Raw genomic sequence first — 17,294 nt, 5'->3', positions numbered from 1 at the left:
AGTTTAAGCAAACAAAGAGTGTATTGTGTTCGGCATACTAATGCATCTATTCAGATGAATAAGGTACGGCTCAGTAACTATCAGTACAATTTTGAATAATGAATATGAGCTAGACAGTTTTGATCCCTTCCACCGAAAAAAAACTAGTTCAACCGAGTGTGCCTTTTATTCTCCTTTGTAATATATGCTGGGAGTGAATCGAAACTAATTGCATTATGATATTGCAAACAATGTGATCTACATCAACAGTGTAGGAGGACTTCACTTGCCAGAGAAAAATTATTGATCCGGAAAATGCAGGAATTCGATCGGAACAGCATTTCGTTGAAGTTGAAATTTAAATTTGTGTAATTTTCACTCAAAACATAATTTGCCAACAGCAACCTTGACGATAGTAAATATTAGGCGTTCAACATTGCTTCCACCGTTTCGTTTTAGCTGCATTATAAGAATTTGTTGATTTTAAATTTCAGTTTGTGATCCAAGCTCGCGTCTCAGATATGAACTTTCGCAATTTCAAAATCATGCTCTGCATTTGATGATACCAGTTAGTATTAATAAAAAAAGAGCTGTTGAAGCTAAAATGGACAATCGACGCATATTACCAAAATTGAAACTGGTTATGTTAGAGAGATAACCGCGAGATTGACGTACGTAGGACTGTTTTTTGTGTTTCTACTCTAGTCCCTGACAAATCTAGCCAAAACATCATGGGACCTTTATGGGCTTTAATGAAAGGTAGTACGCGGTTTATGAGGCATTCTTCCTTGTTCAACTTCGAGTTCATCGTCTTATTCGTTACGAACACTTCGGTCTTTGCTCCGTAGCTGTATATCCCATGCCAAATCATCAGTTTTTTGGCAAATTTGTCCATAAAAAAAGGCGGGTGGGTAATGTCAGAGACATAACTGGATGTCGTGAATACGAAAACAACTGACATGTTCCTTAGCACTTCCGAATATCAATTAGTTGATCAATTGTATGAATTATGCAAGCATTTCCCTTTGCACATTTTTCGCAAAAACAAAGAAGGCTTCACTTTTTGTTGAGAGGCTTGTTTCTACCTGATTTCATTTGTAGCTTTTTCACTAATGGGCGGTCCTAACGGCTATAAAAATAGCCGCATTCAGAATTTTAATGTTGATTATTTCATTTCAGATTTGCATAATTTATTGAAACAAACTATCAATATGCTGAAGGGACTCGTTTCTAGCATTCAGAAAGGTCAAATTGCGTAATTATCTACGACATTAAACTCTGGAACATTTTTCGCAAAAACAAAGAAGGCTTCACTTGATCTCGTTTACTGTGAGTTTCACACAGCGAAATGTGCACAAATCTAACCAAACTGTTCTAGATTTGCAGTAAACTGAGGATATTTCCCTACGATTTGCGAACAACAAATCCTAATAGTTCTTTAGAAAACTTTTAGTGCCATTAGAACGGCTGATTTTGTGCAATGCTCTCCACCGTTGTTTTTTCACCAATGCTAATGACTGGCAGCTGTGACGTAATCGCTCTTGTCGAAAGCGAAACTAATTGTGCAGACGACAAAAAACACATCTGCTCGCAGTGGCGATAAAATCCAAACTGATTGAATTTTTGTTAAGAGATTTCCTTTTATGTGATATCGTTTGTAGCTTTTTCACTAATGGGCGGTCCTAACGGCTATAAAAATAGCCGCATACAGAATTTTAATGTCGATTATATCATTTTGGATTTGCATAATTTATTGAAAGAAACTATCAATATGCTGTAGGGATTCGTTTCCAGCATTCAGAAGAGTTAAATTGCGTAATTCTCTACGACATTAAACTCTGGAACATTTTTCGCGAAAAAAGGCTTCACTTGATCTCGATTACTGTGAATTTCACACAGCGAAAAGTGCACAAATTTAAGCAAACTGTCCTTGGTTTGCAGTAAACTGGGGATATTTCCCTACGATTTGCGAACAACAAATCCTAATAGTTCTTTAAAAAACTTTTAGAGCCATTAGAACGGCTGATTTTATGCAATGCTCTCCACCGTTGTTTTTTCCCAATGCTAATGACTGGCAGCTGTGACGTAATCGCTCTTGTCGAAAGCGAAACTAGCTGTGCAGACGACACAAAACACATCTGCTCGCAGTGGCGATAGAATCCAAACTGATTGAATTTTTGTTAAGAGATTTCCTTTTATGTGATATCGTTTGTAGCTTTTTCACTAATGGGCGGTCCTAACGGCTATAAAAATAGCCGCATACAGAATTTTAATGTCGATTATTTCATTTCGGATTTGCATAATTCATTGAAAGAAACTATCAATATGTTGTAGGGATTCGTTTCTAGCATTCACAAGGACCAAATTGAGGAACTCACTGCGATATTCACCACTTTTCGGAACATTTTTCCCGGACGATTTGTTGTACAGCAGCAGATATTTTGTTCTCTTCCTTAAACGCGTTCTGATTGGCTGGTGTTGACATGGATCAAATGAGACAGGTTTTTCAATAGTGTACTATTGAAATACTTCAATGTTTTTGCTATACACGTTTAAATTGAAAAATTTCGATTCTATTGGTAGTTAGATTATATAAATCCTTTCACAGATCACTGAGCTATGAGCTTTAAAAATACGAGAAAGGCAAATGCGCCTTATGAATTATCCTCTTTGATACTCGTTTATACCAAACATTTCAGAAAAGTTTTATTTTGAATTATTTGAGACTATGTCACAAAACTGAAAATTTTATCATAAAATTGTGATCATATTTCCGATGGTATGGTTCCGAATAGATATTCACGATCAAAAACTTATCACTCTCTCAGAGGGTAAATTTTGAAAAGGCACCCCATAGTAAAGTAAGTCGTATTCACGACAAAACTTAAACTTCGCAGGCACATCTCCTCGTGCCATCGCCATGTAGCATTTTTGGCAAGGAAGCTGTCCGAAGTCCATTTAGACGTAGGTTTAATCGTCGATGAGCAGGCATCCTTGGTACTTCATCATAACCTGTTGGTGTAATTTCCGAGCTCGAGTTTAGGTGACGAAACTTTGCTGTAACGTTCTGTTTGGTTGCTTGCTGGTTCGATAACAACGATATCCTGGTCGTCAACGAATTCTTCGAACGGTACTGTGAGCAGCAGCGTATTTTTGTGAGATTTCATTCCCTGATAGTCCAGGGTTTGCTCTGACGGTTCTCAACACTTCTGGTTCAGCTTACAGTAATATCCCAAGTAGCAATTAAAACTTCGATTTCTTCCCGTTTCGCCTTCGGCTCATCAGTGCTTAAAGCAATTCAATTTGAACCGCCATCTCCGCCTAACAGTTCAATTTAAACCGCTAAGCAGACGCAAAGACCACACTATTTATGTGACCCTTTAAGAATATGACACTAGGTGCCATATCCTATCTGCCGTCTCGGACGAAAACGAGTGAAAACCGACTTTGAAACGGAGGCCCGGAGGGCCGAGTACCGAATACTATTGGAATCAGTTCGCCGAGATCACAAAATGTATGTGTTTATGTGCCAAATAATGTCACTCGATTTTCTAAGAGATGGCTGAACCGATTTTCACAAGCTCAAATTCAAATGAGAGATCTTATAGTCCCATAGATCAATGTTGCTCGATTATCAAAAATGCAACGAACGCCAATGATCATCGTTCGCTTCCATTCGCCTTTGTTCGATAATCGTTCTGGTATTCGGACTTGTCTGTATATTCGGGTGCGAACGAAGCCGACGCTTCGTTGCTCGCACGAAGATCTATTCCTTGCAGTTGTTATTCGCATTGAACATACCCCCGAATAACTTAACGCGAATATGGAACGAATATTCATACAAAAATCATCGTCAAAACCTAATTCCCGATAATCGTTCTACTGTCTTTGAAACAGGCAAGTTAAGACGTTTCCCTCTGCATTATTACCATAGTCTTATGTGTATGTGATGACACATATCCCAGCACTCTCCCATTGCTGCCACCTCACGAAATATGATGAATTTATTAGAAGAAGAATGCTTCGCGAAGAATGGAAACCAACGATCATCGCAGTGACGCTATTCGAACCAATTCGAAGAGTAAAGTAAATTAACGAATGACAAACGAATGTATAAAACGAACATGCACGATGTATATCAGCAGCGAAGAATGTATTAGTATATTCGGGTTCTTTACGATTATTGCTGATTTATTTTCACCGTTCTCTCTTACGTGCAGTCTAACGTTCAACGTTGTTCGCCCGTCTCGTAAGTAATAGAAGCATATTCGCGGCGAAGATCGATGAATGAATTAGTTACACGAAGAATATTTGCAACATTGCCATAGACTACTACTGAATTTTATCCCGACCCGACATTTAGTTCCGAAATTACAGGGTGATATGCACCACAAAAAAATTTTAAAAAATCACTAACTTTTCTCAAAAATGGCGTGACCGATTTTCACAAACTTAGATACAAATAAAAAGTAATTTTTTATACCTACCACACTCACCCATTAAAAAAAGCTTCAATTTGTGAAGCACCCTGGTAGTGGACACAAACTAATCTCAGCTCAAAAAAAAAATAATAATCTGGCAAAGTACTACTAGAAGGAAATGTTACGTAACAATAAATATAATAGAAAAACGCTAAGATGTTTGTGTTTTCATGATGTGCAATTAAACATTATTAAAAAATATAGCCGAATCCCAGTGAAAATGATTTCCTTCCTTCATTCCTACAATGATACAGACTAACTAAAAAATTATACAAAAAATGAATTACTGTTGACAGTTTGTAAAATAAGGGATAATGCACTACAAGGAACTACATTAATTAAATATCTCTCTCAGTCTATGCTTGATGGGTCCCATAGCCTACTATTGAATTTCTTCCTTATCAAACTTCCGGTTCCGGAATTACAAGGCAATATGTGCAAATCTATTATAAAATTCGTACTAAATTTTTTAGAAAATTTTTTAACTGATTTTTGCAAACTAAGATGCAAATAAAAGGTCATGAAACTCCTCAAAAAGGTCCTCGGAAAGTTCATTCAGATTCGCCTTTCGGTTTCCGTATTAGGTGAAAAAATTTCATTTTTATGAGTATTTTTCTCACAAGGAATGACGAAATAAAGTACAATCTATATACATAAAAATGGACGTAAGTTTGTATGCTTGTAACGCGATAACATCGGAACTACTGAACGGATTGCCACCAAACTTGGCACAAGTTCTTTATGTATTTCAGAGATGGTTTAGGGAGTATATTTATATGGAAGGGAGCGTAGTAAGTGTCATAAACAAGGGGGGGTCATGGAAAAATTCATATAACTTGACAAGAATCGATACGTTTTGAAGACCGTAGAACCGTTTTGCATACCTTAGATATGACTATATGGGGGGTAGATGTAGCAAGTGCCTTTAAATAGGGGGATGTAATGTTTAAAACGGCATAATTCCGAAACTACTGAACGGATTGCCACCAAACTTGGCAAAGATACTTCTTGCTCTTCAGATATGGTTATAAAGATAGTTTAATGGGGGAGCGTAGTAAGTGTTCTTAACAGGGGGAGGTCATGGAAAAATTTGTCTAATTTGACGAGAATCAATACTTTTTCAAGACCATAGAAACATTTTGCATATATTAGATATGATTATATGGGGGGTGGATGTAGCAAGTGCCTTTAAAAAGGGGGGTGAAATGTTTGTAATGGCATAACTCCGGAATCACTGAACTGATTGCTATCAAACTTGGCACATGTACTTCTTGCTCTTCAGAGATGGTCATAAACGCATTTTTATGGGGAGAGAGAGCGTAGCAAGTGTCATAACCTAGAAGGGGTCATGAAAAAATTCATATATATATATATATATATATATATATATATATATATATATATATATATATATATATATATATATATATATATATATATATATATAAGGTAAGGTAATGAAAATCGATATCTGTTTAAGATCTTAGAAATTTTTTTTCATACCGTAGATATAATTTAATGGGGGATAGATGCAGCAAATGCCTTTAGAAAGGGGGGTGTAATGATTGTAATTGCATAACTTAAAAACTACTTAAAGGATTGCTATCAAACCTGGTACATGTAATTCTTGCTCTTCAGAGATGGTTATAAGAATATTTCCATGGGGGGAGAGAGCGTGGGAAGTGTCCTTAAAAATATTATCTAATTTGACGAGAATCGGTACTTCTTGCACAACTTAGATAAGATTATAAAGATATTCTGTTGGGAGAGGGTGTAGTAAGTGCCTCTAAAAAAGCGTGGGAATGTTTGTAATGGCATAACTCTGGAACTATTGCACGAATTGCTATAAAATTTGCTACAGTTATTTCTTGCTCTTCAGAAATAGTCATAAAGGTATTTTAATAGGGGAGGAAGCGTAGCAAGTATCATTAACAGGAGGGGCCATGAAAAAAATCATAAAATTTGACAAGAATCGATTATTTTTGAAGATCATGCAAACATTTTCCATACCTTAGATATGATAGACATAGGGAGTGGATGTAGCAAGTGCATTTAAAAAGGGGGATGTAACGGCATAGCTCCGAAACTACTGAACGGATTGCTATCAAATTTTGCACAAAAAAGCTCTCCAGAAATGATCACTAGGGCATTTTCAGGGGGGAAAGTGTGTAAAAAGTGTCCTTAACATGGGGGGAGAGGGTCAATAACGAAATTTGAAGAGAATCAACATTTAGACTAGAAGAAGGGGTTTTTTAAAAATAAATTTTAATCTCCCATTTTTTATAAAACAAGAGAGTGGCAAGAATTTCAAGGTCGTATTTTACTTTAAATAATTTCAAAAGATCTGGTTCCATTTTGCCGGCGAATTCAAAGAACTAAGGAAAAATAATATTTGTCTGCCTATGAACGTGAGTGTATTCAAGTCTCAGCATAACTACAAAACAACTAAACGAATCGCCACCAAGTTTGGCACATGTACCAAAGGTGGGAATCGATATTTTTTGAAAAGCAAAGATACTTTATACACTACTCAGGGTAATCATGAAAGAGATCTGTTCACTGACAAAAAGGAAGTTAAATAAAAATATATTATAAGGTTATTTAGAGGGTGAGAGAGTGTAGTTAGGGCCCCGAACATGGAAAGTGTAAGAGAAAATTGATCGGGTTTTACGAAAAATTTGTACTTCTGTACGAGTACACAATATTGCTAGCAATTAATTGAGGTTCACAAAAATATTCACAAGAGTGAGGGGGAATAAGTATTCTCAACATTGTTCTGAATTGACGAAATCATACAACCAATGTGCATTTTATTATGTAAATTGAAAAATCTGTCGACTCAAGTAATGGAAATAAGTTTACAAGAACTTTTGTATTAACTGAATCGTTATTCCATAAGTTTTCCTCCCCGATGAACGGCCAAAATGGTTAAAGCCTTGGTAAAATAAATTATATAAAAATGTTATTCTACAGTACGAATGTAGTTATGATGTTAAACAACCTTTCGTTATAAAATAATTATTATCAGATGGAAAATTTTGAACAATTCATGATGTCATAATTTTTTTATAAAGAGGAGGGAGTAGCAAGTGATTATATCCATGGAAGCCAAAGGTATTGTAGATCGATTGTGACGAGGAAGTACGGAAGTACGTTACAAGCACATATACATAACTCGGAGGTTACTAAGAAGGTATTTATAGAGAGAAAGGTGTTTTAAATGTTTCTAACAAAAGGGTTCAAATATAAAACTAACCCAATTTGTCGAGAATACCATGAAAATTATGATTATTGTGAGATCTGAGATGGGACACTGATCATCCACAATCTGAACATGAACGGAGTATTGTTCAATCGGGTTTACCGTCTAAGTTATGTTTCACTACAATCAGAGTATTCCACTAAGCAGGACAACTTCGAGAATTTTTCTCGGCCTTCCCTTCACGAAACATTTCCGAGCAACGCCGGGTAATTCAGCTAGTTTTTTATAAAATTCACTGGTAAATTCATCTAGTTGGCAGACTTTGTTAGTTAGTGGATATGTAAATCTACTTTTAAACTACTAGTCCCCGGTTTCCGCTTCCGAAAGCACCAATAATAGTGAAGAAAGTCTACAAAAACAAAACTCACTTCAATTTCTCAGAAACGGTTAAACCGATTTTCACAAATCGTGAGTCAAATTAAAACTCTTAATGTTTTAAAAGATACTGTGCAGTTTCATTCAAACCGACTTCCGGTCATGATTCCGGCTCCGAAATTATAGAACGATGAATGTCAAAACTTTCCAACTGTCATACTAACTGGCAAAACCAGTACGCATCGGTACATGCTGGTATGGAAGAAAAAAAAAACCACCGCCTAGCATACAGCGTGCTTTGTTCAATTTTGTATAGCGTACAGGGCTGCCACATTTGAATCTATATTAACTTGATGTAAATGTTTAAAAATTGAAAACGTTATGGCACCTTATACCCAAAGAAAGTTTTTGATTTTATTCAAGTTTGAAATGAAAATTCTTGACAGAAACTTTTAGTGCTGTTTTGGAAAATATAAGTAATTTGAGAAAGTCACCACTAGATGGATAAAAATGGTTTTTTTTTTTGCTTTGAAATTATCGATATTCGTTTTTATTCAGTGTCCAATTGATTTCGTACAACTTCTTCCTGGACAACTTATAGTTTCCGAGTTACCACGATTTGAAAATAGTGCATGCAAAAAATTTATCAGCCTTTTTCAAAAATCAGTATTGAGTCTAATTGATCTCTCCCTCCCTGCAAAACAAATATTTTGTCATACTGAAAACGTGTGTCATGTTTCATCCGAATCGGAGAATGTGAAGTCTGATGACTTGCTAATCATTTCTGAAAATGTTATTTTTATATCATTTATTTTACATCGACTTTAACCATATTGGTTGTTCACAGGGGTCTGAAAATGTTCAATATCTAAATGAATTTGATGTTCAGGCCTTGGTGGTTAACTAAGGGATTATTATAAGGGGAACGCTTCAATCTTTTGACAATTATTCACAAAGGTAAATTTGTATTCATATTAAGATATCTAACTGCCGGTTATTCTCGGTACTACTTTCAATCGGCAGATTTACAACCCCGCTTTGAAATAATCCCGTTGAGAGAAAATTTGTTTACTTATTCGTAGAAATGATTGCATTTCGGTATCGAAGCGACATTCAATCGACTACTTGCTGGCATTCGAGTCCCTTGAACCGATCCACCAGGTCCGCTATGAGTTGGATTGCAACTTGTTCTGTCGCATCGTCTTGAGATTGCCACCTGCCGACATAATCGTCTATGCAAGGAAAGCTATATCAAGTCAGTGCAGGGGTTGATTCATTTTCGGAAACAAACAATTTATTCCCATCACATTTACCCAACAGCTACGGACAGCATGTGGGCAGGTTAGGATTGGTGACGCCCGTACAAACCGACCATTGCCTCCTATCTGTCGCTTCAGGAACCTCCAACCATGTGATGGCCACATATTATTGTAAAACCACATGCAAATCCAGAGACCTGGCTATCGTCCAGTGGACACGCGTCTGTGCATTATGTAAACAGCAATCTCATGCCTTCCGATGATGGTCTTCCGGAGTTCAAAAGCATGCTGGCCGATGTTCTTGGGTCCAACACGAACGGGATGACACTTATTTCTACCAGGCCTGGGACGATTGTAAAATTGCGAAGGATATTTCATGTGAACTGGCCGGTACCGGTCTGTACAAAAACTGCCCGGCATGTAATATGTTTACAGTGTCAACATCGTCGTTTGCTACAGAGAAGGCGTTTTCTGTACAAGACCCGATTAGAAAACCATATCATATTTGTGTTTAAATTGAAGCTTGTTCTGCTATTTCTACCAAAATGACTATTATTTTTAAATTTACATTGAATTTATATCAAGTACAGATATGATTCGAGATCAGTTACAATATGTAAATTTAATAGAGTTTTGATATGGTTTTCTGATCGGGATTTGGGAACCCTTGTCATACTGTGGGTGGAAGTTGGAGCCATCTACACGTAAAAGCATTCACACGAACGTATGCACTGCGCTTGCCAGGTAAACACAATTTGTTTCCAAACTCGTTTCAGTGTCCTTCTGTCCAGGGGACCAATCACATGTCCGCTCCTTGTTTCGTTCTTCAGCCCACGCGTCGAAAGGATGGCATTGGTGCAGTTCGCAAACAATGAGCAATTACAGAAGTAATAGAATAAACACTGAAATCTTTCCGGATTGAGTTACTTTCGTGTCATTCTGGAAGGCAGTTACAAACATTTGGTGGCGATACGAACTCATTCATCAGCCTGAATGGACTGACGGCCATCCTTCTCGAACATCAACTCTATCATTCCCTATTCTAAGGTCCGAGGAACACCGGTTGTTTGCTTAAATTTGATTTTGAAACTCTCATTAGAAGCATCAACTGGTTACAATAAAATTTAAATTTAAAATTATGCGAATAAATTTGTATGCAAACCAAAATTTCACTTAATTGGGCTGAATTTTATATGAGGAAACGATAAGTCATCGCCAATTTAATACTGACAGACAGATAGATGACAACGTAAAGTCTTTTTCAAAGCAACCAAAGTTTCCACATTTACTGGAAACATTAACTTTCCTGCTTATAAGTACAAGTTGAGGGAAATAAGGAATGTGCTCGAAAAACTACAAGGATCAGCCTCATGACGTTGTTCGAACTATTAAGGCCTGAGGACAGTGGGTGGCGTATAGATTTTGAATCGACCGCGTGGCTCCCTCAATTCCCTTTGCGTCTGTTTGTTTAGGAACCTTGTTGATTCGATTTTACGAGGGCCCCTAATTATATCTCGGGAATAGCGAATAAAAACAAACATTTTTAATGTGAAAATGGTTTTATTGTTTTTCAAAGTATTCTCCATGATTTTTTTTTTATAATAAAATTTTTATTCTGGCCTTTTTGCGTAAAAGCTTTACGTGGGCGATTGGCTTACATTTTTGTTACTTAACAATTTTTTTTTGCTATTTAATCTCGTTATCACCCTTTTTCTAGGGGGAGATGAGTTTCCATTTCCATCCAACGAGGATCACTTCGTCCGCGGCTTATCTGATCATCCTTTGCTTCATCGCCGGTGTTGTGTGTGGTTTCCGTTTTCTTTTCGTTTTCCTTGTTGATCGTAGTCTTGGGCTCGTTGAGAGTTGCTGTAGATGCGCCTTGTTGTGCATTGGTTGCAGTTGCTGGTTGGTTGGAGGGTTAGTTGTTAACTGCAGCTGGTGTACTTTGTTCTATAGGGGATACTGATGGTTTCGTTGAAGGGTCACAGATGTACTGGGGTTGCTTGGGAAAGGAAGCACCGATGTCCTTTGGTGTGGTTGTCTCCTTGTCCAGTTTATCACATGGCTTACCGTAGTCAACAGCTTTTTGGCAATATTGACTTGTGGCCATCTGATTGTCATAGGTAACAAGTGATTTGCGCGGAATTCTTGTATCCTGACCGAAAGTCACATAAGAATGTATAGGCCTCTTCAAGGGCATGCGTAACAAACGTACGCCATTTAGAATACCTGGGAAAAAGTTCTTCCACTTTTCTTTTTCCACTTAGAGAAAATCTCTCCGTATTGGGACATAGTTTTTACCTTTTTTTATATATATAAAAATAGGTATAGAATTCGCTCAAAGTTTAGAAAAAAATTCCGAGGCCTGGAGGTTAAAATCCATCCATTTTTAACGGAGATATCGAAATTTTTGTGTAAACGACTTTTCCCCCTATTCCAGCAGTAGGAGTTTTGAGCGCTGTATGGCAAAGAAATGCTTGGGAGCAACGGAAAACACGATTTTTTATACTGTTACATACAATTGTTTCTGAGTACCAAAAAGACTGTGTACAGCATCTTTTTTCATGACATTTAGCCTCGGACCGATTTTGGCACGACTCGTTTTTGGCAACATAATCGTTCGAATATGACATATAAACCAGATGATGGCAGAATTTTTTTTAAATTATATTGTTTTAAACTACTTACAGCAATAAATGCTGGAAGAACATAACATTCATATACCATTCGAATCAGTTCGTCGAAATCAGCAAATGCGTTTGTGACAAATAATTTCACCTAATTTTCTCGGAAAATTTCTTTTCTGCAAATTCAGATTCATACGAAAAGTTGTATGCTCCTAAAGAAAGTTCCTGAATTATGTTTGGTTCCAACATCTGGTTCCGGAACTACAGAATGATATGTGAAGCGAAATCAAAATTGTTTAACTCATTCTTCTCGTAGATGGCTGAACCGATCTAAGATTCAAATGAAAAGTTTAATTAATAAACTTATATACAAAATTAATTAACTTTAAACATATGTACAAAAATTAATTAATTTTATCCAATTATGACTTTGATTCTCGAATTACATGATAATGAATATTTCAAATTCAAACCGATATAGAAGATGACAATCCCGAAAAGCTTTAAAGTTGGACTCAATACTGTTGTAATTTATTCGTCATATGGCCATAAGAATCGGTTTGGGTTATGCTGGTTCCTGAATACCGGCTCTGGAAATACCTTAAGTTACCGTAAACTCTAAAGTGGAACTTACATATCATGGCATGTTTAATCGATTATCACACTTTTAGATTCAAATTCGATTCGATTTGCAGTTTCGACGTTACAGAGTAATGAGTGATTAAAATCTCAAAGTGTCGCTTAAAACGACGGTCATTAAAATAATGTCATGAAAATCCAAACACCGAAGAATATTCATGCAAAAAACACATGATTGATAAAAAAAAAGGTATCATCTCACTGCTAGGTGGATTAAGCACGATTTCGAATATAAGAATCGGTGACGCTTGAGGGAAGATCATGCACACGCACTTATATAGCACTATCTTCCATAGATACTGGAATATTTTTATTATTATTATTTATTTATTATCATTCTTATGCCCATCGGATATAAAAATCTAAATGGACGAGGATGGGAAAAAGCCCATTTGAGTAGCCAATCATATGGGCTAAAAAACCATCATCTTTTGAAAACAAAATATGAGTAACAATAATTACAATACGAGAATAAAAATAATCACAAATTAACATAGATATGACAAATAACATCAAAACAAAGATTGTAAAATATATAGTCAAAGCTCAAACAGATCTTTTAATTTTCCTTACAAAGCTACTAGATGATTCTTCTATCGGCTATCGGCTCATTATATCCAAATAGCGTTCTGTGAAAACTGTTCTGAAGCAGACTTGAATTTCGCAGCGTTCTGCTTCTAATCCGAAAATTGATTTTGGAACGTAGCTCGGGAGCATCAATTTCTTCGTTTATCAATTTTGCAATGATCAATTCCTGTTGAATTTTTCGTCGGCGTAGCAACGTATCAATCCCTAAAAACTGACATCTTTCCGTATATGGTGGTAGATTTTCAGGGTCTCGCCATGGTAAGTGTCGCAGCGCCAAACGAACAAAGCGTTTTTGAACTCTTTCAATTCGTAAATTTCACGAAATTTGATAAGGCAACCAAACCACTGATGCATTTTCAAGAACTGGCCGGACAAGTGAACAGTACAACGCCTTCAGACAATGAGGATCCTTTAAATCCTTAGCAAGTTTTGAAATGAAACCCAATTGACGTAATGCCTTAGTGATTATAAGTGATCGATGCAAATCAAACGATAGTTTTTCATCAAGCTGTACTTCTAAGTCGCTCACCTGATTAACTCTAGTCAGAACTGAGCCATCAATATTGTAGTCGAATGTTACAAGACTCATTGTTCGATGAAACGTAATTACCAGACATTTTGAAACATTAATGAGTAGTTTGTTTTTGCGACACCAGTCAACGAAAAGCTGAAGTTAATGTTGTAGTCGACGACAATCCTCCACAGTTCGAATAACTGAATACAATTTCAAGTCGTCCGCATAAATTAGTTTCAAACCATCTCCAAGAGCAAATGAAACATCGTTGAAAAATAAAGTAAACAGCAAGGGTCCCAAATTACTACCTTGTGGAACTCCTGAATTGTTCGTGAATTGCGATGATGTGTTACTATCTAGTTTCACTCGTAAAACTCTGCTAGAAAGGTATTGTACTTAATGTTCTCGTGCTCCACATAGTGCACATTGTTATTGTCTTTTGCGAATTGAATTGCATAAAACTCTTTATAAAACTGGATGTAAAGAACATTATTGGTCTTATTGCATTGAAGTAAAACGTTTAATGTCAAGATGCATTTGCTCCTTAAGCCTTCAAGTTCACGTATCGTATGCAAGTTCTCGTATCGAAGGTCGAATTTTGCACTGCCTGAAGTCAACAACAGTTGTATTCTTTCGTGTCGGCGGTAGCTTTTGTTCGTTTGGTTCATTTCGAGGTCGTTCTATTGTTCACTACACAATACTGTACTTGGTTTCTTCCGTCCCAAACGTAAGCGGTTTTGTTATATCGACTGACTTGGATGAGATGTGCTGAAAAAATTCGTTATCACAATGGTGACTCGAGCTTACATTGAGACAACACATATATCATCGTCCACCCAACGACGATTGTCGCCAATTGAATCATAACAAGTATCATGACTGCCGAACCCTTTCAGTATCATTGGAAATTGATTTCATGAAAATGTAAACAAAAGTTATCCCCCTATCACCCGGCGATGAGCCAGTGATAGACGACAATATTTGTCTCATTCGACATTCAGTTGAGCATCAACGGTATCATATTCATTCCTGAGAATCATCGTCAACCGGGTCGATTGGGCCCTTCCAATCATATGCAGTTCCCAGCGCCCTGGAGAACAAGTCTTTGTTTAATTTAATAAGTAAAATGTTTTCCAACGTATCTTTCCCAAGGCCAGTGCGTTGATTAGAGAGAACCAAGGCAAGGGCACTGAAAGACCGTTCAACAGAGACTTGGTTCGATGGTGTGGATAGTACAACCATTGCTACTGCATATATCTCTGGGTGCGTAGTCTTACGGCGCAACCAATGGTCCCACACGTTGTAGTTATGGTTTTGGCGTGGCTCTAGGTCCAAAGACTTAACTTGTTGAAGAAACCCGGTCTCGCAACCAAGATTCACGGATTCACCAAACATTTGCGTAAGATACTGATCAAAATCATCGGTAGACTCTGACGATTCTCTACTTATACTAGCCGGTGTTTTACCCAGTTGGCAGATACGTTCCCATGTATCGACTATGTATTGCTGAATTTTATCTTTTTCCTCAGCCGTGAATATTTTAGAACCTCGATAGTTGAACCTTGGATCCAGGTATAATGTCATCTGGACCGCCTTCAATTGGCGCAAAACGTTCAATCTATTGTTCAACGACCGAAGTAAATGGGGACTGAAAGAGTTTTCGCGAACTTTCTGTACCTCACTCGTTGCCATCAGCCATGCCATATAGAAGTCAGATAACGACACGTGCTTCTCTTGCATTTGCTTTGTGCAGATGTACAACGGCTTAAACGTATCATAGTAATGCTCAATGAACGACCATTGATTGGAAAGGTCTAGTTCGGGAAACTTATCGGCCAACTGGTTAAAAAACCTTTTTTGGTGTACGAACGATTCCATCATTTTGAATATACCACCCCATCGTGTCCTACTCCAGACGGGTGGGTATGAAGCATCGTAGCTTTCAAACTCTGACCGGTACTTCACCAGCTTACATTTTCTAGCAACAGCAGTGATGGCTCGGATAGACTCATCGGATTTATCAACAACATCCAGTATTGCAAGCTGTAAGGTATGCACGGCACATCTCACAAGAGTAATCCTTTCGGACAGTTCATTGGCCAGTTCAGCAGTAACGTTTCGTTCACACTGTTGATCATCCTCTATCACATCCGACTCATCCAGCTCATCTATGTTCGTACCATCAGCCTGCTGCTCTGTAGGCATTACGTACGTATCATTGTTTAATTTTCTAACCGTTGCCACCATATTAGCCCCATTGTCGCATGTCACGGAAAATATGTTCTCAAGAGATAGCCCATAGTCGGCCAAAGTATCCATAACTTTTGATTTCAAGAACGCCGCTGTTTGACTTTCTTTGATTTCGATCATACCAAGGGTACGAATGACCACCTGCTCGTCTAGGGCATACTGTACATTGATGCCTAAGATATGGCGATTGTGTCGGGCAGCAGAATCTATTTTCAAGCAGACGAGCTTGCCTTTCATCTCATCTATCAACATTTCTTTTAGACGATAGGCAGTCTTCGAGAGATGACATTTCATTGTGACACGGTTCAAAGTGCACCCAAGAGTCGTTGTAATCGGTTTCAGTAAGTCTTTGAAGCCTTCCCACTCGAAGCAGGAAATAGGAAGATGATGGAAGGTCGTCAGCTTAACTGCTGACGCAATTAGTAACTGCCGGTCAATAGCTATTAAACGCTTAGGAATTACTCTTTCCTTCTTCTCCATTGGATAGGCAATTGTAAGGAGATTGTTTGCACATGCACGTTCCGTATGTACGGTACGAAAGTGACGGATGAAGTTGCCAGGGGCAAATCTACTCTGGACGTATGGACATCCTGATGCGGGATCGATGTTGCAGATAGCTTTATCGCCCTGTCTTACTACCAATGACGACGCAATGTCCGTCAGTGACCGCTGCAGCCTATTGCGGTCTGCTCTTGTTGTAGGTGCCATCGTATAAACACCACACAAAATTTAGTCGTTAATGGTTTAACTCTAAATACGCTCCTCTATCTAAACACACACACACTTGATAAATACTTCTTTGATCAATATTGAATTCGCACTATATCACTATAACCTTGTCTGAACCGGATTCGTTCGGAATACGATACGAAACCTGACAGACTCTCCCTCCTACGCCTCCGACAAGTGCCGGAAGCAACGGTGGTATCTCATTGTTGCCCGGGAGATAATATTTTACCCGAGCTCCCACCTATCTGGCAGTGGGCCACGGTAGTGCACCACTTCACCAGCGCTCATATAGCTATTCGCCTCTCTGTTCGTACCTGTCCCTCCAAACCGTAGTTAGCAATTCCAACAACCTACATATTTTCAGTTAGCTTTTCCAACAACCTATCCGATTTTTTTTTCTTAGCTAAGTCCAACACTTTTTTAGTTATTCCAACAACCGATTTAGTTCAGTCAACACCCGCATTTTTTTCCAAAACCCAGCTGTTTCACATATGGTAGTGCCGTCCCCGCTCTGTCGAATGCAATTGACGTGAGCGTAGTACGCGGGATAGGTGATAAGTTACGAACGTAGGCGCAATGCCTATCCGTGCGGGATATGTGCCAGTTCGTACATGGGTAACATGCTGGAAGGCCGCAGCATGAGAGGCATAC

This window comes from Malaya genurostris, chromosome 3 (genome assembly GCF_030247185.1).
Source record: "Malaya genurostris strain Urasoe2022 chromosome 3, Malgen_1.1, whole genome shotgun sequence".
Lineage (NCBI taxonomy): Eukaryota > Metazoa > Arthropoda > Insecta > Diptera > Culicidae > Malaya > Malaya genurostris.
Note: the sequence above shows the minus strand (reverse complement) of the source record.